The sequence below is a fragment of the Zophobas morio genome, unplaced genomic scaffold, assembly GCF_036711695.1.
Source record: "Zophobas morio isolate AGI-343-1 ecotype UQ-CSIRO unplaced genomic scaffold, CSIRO_AGI_Zmor_V1 ptg000017l, whole genome shotgun sequence".
NCBI lineage: Eukaryota > Metazoa > Arthropoda > Insecta > Coleoptera > Tenebrionidae > Zophobas > Zophobas morio.
In genome coordinates, this window is record NW_026972122.1 from 3236216 (window position 1) to 3244680 (window position 8465).

An 8465-nucleotide genomic window follows, 5' to 3' on the forward strand; every position below is an offset into this window, starting at 1 on the left:
ATGTACCTTTTCAACAGCAAGATTATGTATCACATAGTAAGGATACCAGACAACAGAGGCTTATTCCATCTTGTTTACCACATACGCAAAATACAGGCTTTTTAACAGAAGAGGATCTTGAAGAGTTTTTGATACCCGAAATATAAATCCAAGCATTTTAGATGCTGAGGTGGATATGTTACTGATGTGCTCCACAAATGAAAGGCGCGAATCAAAAGGAACACCAAGATCCTTTACCTCATTCTTCTTTCAAAGAATCCGACCGTTGATGGTATAGTCTGATTTTACCACATTTACTTTCCTACTGAATGTCATTACATAACACTTATCTGCATTTAGTAACAACTCGGACTTGTTGCACCAATCTACTAATGTATCAAGGTTCCTTTGGAAGGTTTTAACATCACCACTGTTTGAAATTGGACAGTATAACTTCAAATCGTCAGCGTATGTCAAAACTTTACAGTTAAGTGAAAGAAGCAAATCATCAATGAAAAGAGCGAACAGAAGAGGGCCAAGATTGGAGCCTTGAGGAACACCGGATGTACTTACAAAATTGAAAGAATGGGAACTGTTATACGTCACGTAGTTGGACCTACCACTTAAGTAGGACTCCAAGAGTTTCAAGAAGCGAGGAGCAAATCCAAAAGAACTTAGTTTATGTAGTAAGATGGTGTAATTTATGGAGTCAAAAGCACTTGGAAAATCTGTATAGATAACATCCACTTGTCCGTTGTTATCTAATTCTTCAGAGAGAAATTGTGTCAAAGTACACAAATTAGTAACTGTTGATCGACCAGGCAAGAATCCATGTTGGAAAGCAGATACATGACTTTGGACATTAACAAAGATAGTTTTATACAATACTATTTCAGAAAGTTTAGCAAAGTTTGATAGTATTGCAATCGGTCTGTAGTTTTTTAGATTAGTAGAATCTCCTTTTTTGAATACAGGTGTGATTCTTGCTGTTTTCCATCTATCAGGAAATGTGGATGACATTATTACTAAGTTAATTACCTACAATTGATCGAGGCTTTGCAAGAATATATCTGGCGTCACGTATTGACATAATATCAATTAGTTGCTCTTCAGTCACCGACGGTATAGCAAATGAGAGCTTATTTGATGTAACATCAGATATTCCAATAACGGTTTTTGGCCGAAAGACATCAGAAAATCTTTCCGCAAAAGCGTTGACAATTTCTTGTGGATCTTCAAATTGTTTATCTTCATAAACTAATCTTCCAGGTATACGCGTCGTACCTTTTTGTAAGTGAACGTATTTCCAGAAGTCTTTAGGATTATTCTTCATAGATTCTTCAATTTGGTTTAAATACTCACGATATGTTGTCTTTATCATTTGTTTGGAAGTGGATCTAAGCCTTTTAAATTCATTATAAAAAGTCATATTAGATGTTTTTTTCCATTTTTTTCAATAGAAATTTTTGAGTTTCAAAACCGAAATGATCTGTCTATTGTACCACGTAGGATAGGTTTGCTAGGTAGGAATTTAGGTACAGACGACTCGAGTATACTATACAACTTGGTATAAAAGTGATCAAGTGCAACATTGGCATCTTCAAAATTTGTAAGGAAGAACCAATCAGTATGTAGAAGGTCATTGTATAACTTATTGTAATTGGCTTTCCGAAATTTATAACGTCGATTCAGAGCTGTTCAGTACTTCAAGTAAAAGTACTTGCAGTAATACTTCAAGCACTTTAAGTACTTCAAGTACTTTACTTGAAGTACTTTTATATTTAGGTACTTGGTACTTGGTACTTGGAGTATTTCTAAAATGTACTTGAGTTTAGTACTTGATTTTGCCAAGTACTTTACTCCAAGTACTTCACTCAGTATTTCAAATACTCTTGAACTACTTGAAGTATGAAAGTGGAAATTTCAAATATTTTAGTCTCTATTTTACGAAGTTTTCACATCTCAAAATAGGGTCAGTTAAATACTTGAAGTTATTAATTCAATTATTTGATTAGATGTAGTTTTTTAGTAAAATCGTGTTTGTTTCCTTTGAGGTTATATTTTGATCTGTGATTGTGGATATCTTATCCACAATACGACGTACATTTCATAGGTACTTGCATAATGCCGATAGGTAGGTAAGAAAATTAATGTCATAAATATGTCATTTGAGAGTGGATGACGACAGCAGAGGGTCTGAGATCTGTGTAAAATTTTCAGCGATGTAAAGTTGTGAATATGTGGATTTTGTCTATTTTTTGTATTTTGGTCTGGAACTTAAGGGGACTCGCTAGACGAGGTATAATATTTTTTTGGTTTTTTGTATGAAAAAATGATATTAATATAGATGTATCATACATCAAACTGCAGCTTTTTTCATATTCTAGAGCGCAGAGACCAGTTCAATCAACTAAAATAATATGGATGAGAAATGTCGTAAAAAAGCACCATTGTATGTTTTTTTTTCAAGTTTTTTAAGTCATAACCATCATAGAATCGCTTGAAAATTCGCACATGGATAAAACATCACTTTTTACAGGGCGCAGAGTCATTAAATGTTTGTTAGTGGTACAATTTGTTTAAATAATAATGTGTTTATTAAAATCAAAATATACCACAAATTAATGCAAAATACGTCGAAAAGTTTTAACAGGAATATCAGAGGAAAATTAATGATCTATTGCTTAGCAGAGTTTTTAACAAAAACTAACAATTATTGAAAAAAATGAGTATCAATTCGACAGAATTTGAGCAGTTAGTTCAGTACTTTGCCGATGGAGCGCCACTAAAATTTACGGAAGCGGCTTTCCAGGTAAAACCCTTATTGCTCTACCATAAGCTGATTGTTAGAGTTCTCGGCTGATTTTTCTAATTTATGGCAAGGAACTCAGTTTTATAACAAGCCGCCAGGACCGGCCGTAGTAATCTATTGTTAAGGAAATTAACTTTTACGCAATGAGGTACTATTATAAAACCGAATTAAAACTGGGGAACTATAATATTTTTACTCCACTCAGGATCCTGAATTCAATACACATGATTACTAAAAAATCATTGTAATATTATTGTTAATATATATTTTGCTTTGTTAATTAATAAAACTAATAAACATATTTATAATAATAATAAAAAATATATAAAATACAGCTTTTGTTTAACACGTATAAGTAGCTAAGTGTATCTACTACTTATCCCAAAAAGGAGGTGTTTTAAAAAAGCCCTACGTCCAGTAACTTCTCCCTTCATTGTTTACTCGAAAAAAGTGCTCCTATATGTTTTCATTTGCCGAGAGATCATTTTCAAAATATATTTATAGTAAAAATATGCAAGTCTTGGTGATGAAAAATGTACTCCTAATAAATTATTAAAGTACATAAAAAAAATAGAAACAAATTTTATTTATTTTAAAAAAATCTCTCGCAAAGGCAGGTTCCTCTGTCTTCTTGAATCAATTATTTCGGGCAATAATGCGCCAAAGTAAAATCTGCCATCTTTTTACATATACTTCTTCGTCTTTATACATTTTTTCTATATTTATTCCTTTGGGTGTCCATACAACAAAATAAACTTGTGAAATACCCGTAACAAGCATTTGTCCCTGGACTTGAAAGTAGTAATCATGATTTTTTTTTTAGTTTCAATTCTCTGTCTGTCAATGTACAAAATTTGATTATTTTTTTTCTAACCGCTTGTTCGCGAGACAAATCTTGCGATTTTGAAGGGCATTTAATTTCGACTAATGCACTCCTATCCTCTAGAACCCTGTCTGGACTAGCAGCCAAGTAAGGAAATTGTTTTAAAATAAACCGGCCACACCGTTCAGTTTTTATATTTTTATTTATTTCAAAACACTTGACAGCTTTTTCCTCACTTTGCTGTCCATAGTATGTATGACTATTACCTCTAAATGTACTGTAAAACAGAGACTCCACAGTTTTAGCTATTGCTGTAGTCGGTCTAAGTTTGTAAATACGTCCAAAATTTGAAGCCGTAACCCTAATTTCTCTTTCTTTTGCCCAAATGTGCCTGTTGTCTATTGTCTATTTCAATTTGGTCTAAATTCAGAGATAATTTTCTCAAAAAAAACCTCTTTGGCTGTCACAAATGTTTCTAGTTTCTACATCCATGATAGGATTTTCTAAAAAATATTTAAACCATAATTGCAGTCGGGACCAGCATACGTAATTTTTTTTACGACATATTTTTTTTACGAATACTTTGTTTAAGACGAGCTTGTTTTATAGACGAACAATATTTTTTTGTTATTAAACCAGGACCGTTTTAATCAGAATATATTTACTTATCCCCTCTAAAAAATTGATGACGTCACCTCAAAATTTTGCTGAATAAATCTAAATTGTATAAAATATGATGAGTCTCTTCTTGTGATTTATCATTCCATTCGTGTTTTTTGGATTTGCATATACAGGATGACCCTAAAAATTAATGAAAGCGTAAATTTATTTTATTGATTTAATCAGGAACTACAGAACCCAATGCTTTGAAATTTTGCAAATGTTTTAAGGTTATAAAGCGCATAATAAATTTTTGGTCAAAATATGTTTGCTTATCCCCTCCTAAAAATTGATGACGTCAGCTCAAAAGTTTACCGTATAACCCTATTTAAAATTTACAAAATATGATGAGTCTCTTCTTGTAATTTATCATTCCATTCATATTTTTTGGATATGCATATACAGGGTGATTCAAAAAATTTAATGAATGCGAAAATTTCTTTTATTGATTTAATCAGGAACTACAAAACCGCATGCTTTGAAATCTAATGTGAAAAAAAACATAATAGGCATGCAGTCGTCACGTTTCCGATAGCGAGGGAAGTACTGTCTAAACTCTTTAGACCAATTTTTTTTATTTTCCCATTTTTCCATTTCTCAATTTTTCAATGTTTCAGTTTGGGTTTTTCACTGTTTCGATTCTTTAATTTTCCTTCCATTTTTAGGTTTTTCAATATTTCAGCTTTGGAATTTTGCAATATTTCATTTCTTCAATTTTTCAAATTTTTTCTCGGTTTAAAATTTTTCGATATTCTAATTTTTCAGTTTTTAAAGTTTTAGGTTTTTAGATTTCTCACTATCTCGACTTTTCGATTTTTCAGTTCCATGATTTTTCAATTTGTCGAAATTTTAAATTTTAGATTTTTTGGTCTCGATCATTCAATTTTCTGAGTTTTCAGACTTAGATTTTTTTTGTTGCTCAATTCTTGGAGTTTTAAAATTTTTGTTTTTTAAATTTTCCTATTTATCGACTTACTGGGATTTCAATGTTTTGATTTTTTGATTGTTCAATTTCTCGATTTTTTGAATTTTAGTTTTTGATACGATTTTTTTTTCAAAAATTTTCAATTTTTTAATTTATTAACTTCACGATATTTCACTTTTACGATTTTTAAATTTTTTTATATTTCAGTTTTCAATTTTTGACGTTTCTAAATTTTTCGATTAACTGATTTTTTGATTTTCCCATTTCTCTATTTCTTGATTTTTCAATTCTTTCTTCAATTGTGATTTTTCAATTTTTCGATTTCTGGATTTTTCAATGTTTCAGTTTTGTATTTTTTCACTTATCCGATTCTTCAATTTTCTTTCCATTTTTCAGTTTTTCAAGATTTCAGATTTCGATGTTTAAATACAGGACGGTTACATAAGTACTGAATTTACCTTTGTATTTACACTATCAGGTAAAGAGACCCAAAAGGGTCAGTGGCCGCTTCCGCTTACATATTCACATTATAAAAAAATACAAAGTTAATGAAATTCGCGATTAGTTAGTATAATTGCCTAGATAAATACACCCCTACGAAATATTTCAACAATAATAAATTTAGTACATATTTACCTGAATTTTTGCAAAGGCCGTCGTTAGGCATTCCCTGAAGTCATTGTAGTATTCAGTTACTAATGTCATCTTCTTTGGGTTTTCAGGTAAAAATAAAAAATAAGCCAATCGAAAATGTAAAGAAAAATTCGGGAAAGTATTGTGGAATTAGAGGAACGAAATTTTGTATAAATGAACGGAACAACCTTACGAACGTATTATTTGTGATTTGTCAGTGTAAAGTTACATACTTCGATAGACAAACATTGTAGTGATTAGTGTTTACTATTTAGTCACTGTAGTATTTAGGTTAATTTAATAGTTTTTAGAATAGTAAATACGTAAGTGGTAGACAGATATATTCAGGAATATTCATATATATTCATTATTCATATATTTTTAACACAACTTTATTAAAAAAATCAGAACGTTTTGGTGGTGAACCAAAATTCAAAATATTAAAAAAAGGCAACAGAAGCCTGAGAAAATACCATACACCGCCAATGTTTTTGTTATAAATTAATAGTTTGTTTTTCAATGTCAACTTAAAAATGCATTACGCTTATTTAGGAAACAAAAAAGTTATGTTAATTTGCAGTATTTCAAATTATTAGGTAGGTTACTTGAAGTATTTTCAGCATTTCAAGTATATTCATGTACTTGAATTATTTTCGGTATTTCAAGTATATGCAAGTTCTTGAAGTAATGTAATTGGATTATACTTCAAGTACATGAGGAAAGTACTTGAGACTTGAAGTACTTTCAGTAAAAGTAAGTACTTGGTACTTTACTTGAACACTATTTTAAGAAGTACTTTGTACTTGGTACTTCAAGTACTTTTGTTGAGTACTTTGAACAGCTCTGCGTCGATTATTATCACATGGAAACCGTGGGAGTTTGGAAGAAATCAAGAATTCTGTTTTAATATGCCGATGCCGGGCAGGATGATGGGGATCAGGTGGAACAAATGATTATTGGTCAAGATTAACACTGATTTTGAAATCAGTATTGGAGAGAACTAAGTCAAGTAAACGATTGTTGAAGTTTAAGATATTGTTATACTGAGAAAGATTTGCTGTTTGAGAAAAATCAAGAAAACTGTTTAATTTACTGCAGGACGCATTACGTACTACATAGTTGGTACTGTATTGAGATAAATTAAAATCTCCAATAATTATAACTGGTTTATCCAAGATCAAAGCGCCCAGTGCCTCAAGAAATACCTCCAGATCGACACTAGACACATCCGGTGGTAGAAAAAGAGCAAACTTACCGCTTAGTTTTTACAGCGGTGATAAGAATTTTATATCAGCTGATAGATAACAACTTAACTTCAAAAACTACACACAAGTGAATATAAATTTCAATTAAAATCCAATTATTTGAAGGATCAACTGCAGAGCCGACACGAATCACCTTTATTTCGAGAACCTGCTTATTGGTTAATCTATTCGATATTGTTAAATCACATTTAAAGTTATTTGATAACAATCCGTCCAGTAGTTTCGGAGACTGTCTATCTACTAATAATCGACACAGATAGATGACAAACGGTAGACAGACTCTAGGGATCATGAAATATCTAGAAAACATTCGCCGAATGGACCCTATTTAGACTTTACTGTTGAAGTACAATCAAACAAACCCGGTTTCTTACCGAAATCATAAAATTTTAAAACTTCTATAAGTCAAAATAGAACATAAATAGATCTGAATTATTAGACTCCAGGTAAAGAAACACGATAGGTCCATGTTTCAAGTAAGTTTTCTTTAATAAAAAATGATTCTAAAAAAAATTGATACTTTCTCAAATTGTTGGTGAAATTATTCCGACAAATTTTGGTTTGTGTTTTACCATAGTATAAATTACTCTCATCTTACCAAATACTAGCCCCGCCCACTCACTCTCTCTTTTCTTAGAGGGTATGTCATTTGTCAAAATCACTCTCATCTTAGCAGATACTAACTAGTACCTAAGATAAAACTGAGGGTGGGTGCATGATATAATAATTCTCTAGGTATGACACTCGTGCGGCTCAAAATGAAACCAGTTCGCGCAGTGACGTCACTCGGTGAGTAGAACTATAAGAATTTCAACATAAAAACACGAAGAATCGCTAATGTTTTTGATTTTATTGTTATAATTCGTTATGTATTTAAAAAAATGTGTTGTACAACCTCTATATTATAATATAATAATAATTATAATGCTGCATTAAACAATCTGAAAACTAAATATACGTGAATTACCTGAATTAAATTGTAAAAACGAATTTAACGGAGTTTGATACGTAGGTATTTCTATTGTGTGCAACAAATTAAAATTTCTCGTTTAATATTATTTTTCATGTACTCAATAGAAAAGTGCGGTTTTAATTTGGAGTTAATTATTAAAAAAATACTATTTTTCTCGTTAGTAGAGCACAGGTTATTTGAAAATGCAAATATCTTCAGAATTACTCCCTCCGTCCGAAAATATGGTATACATTTTAAATTTATTTTCGTCCGAAATTATGGTATACATTTGTAACTTTATTTAATAATACACTTATAACGACAATAGATTTCAATTTATATGCAATGGGACTTTATTTAGAGCTTCTGGTGGACATACTAATCTCGTTGGTAACCTTCCCTCACGACGAAGTTTG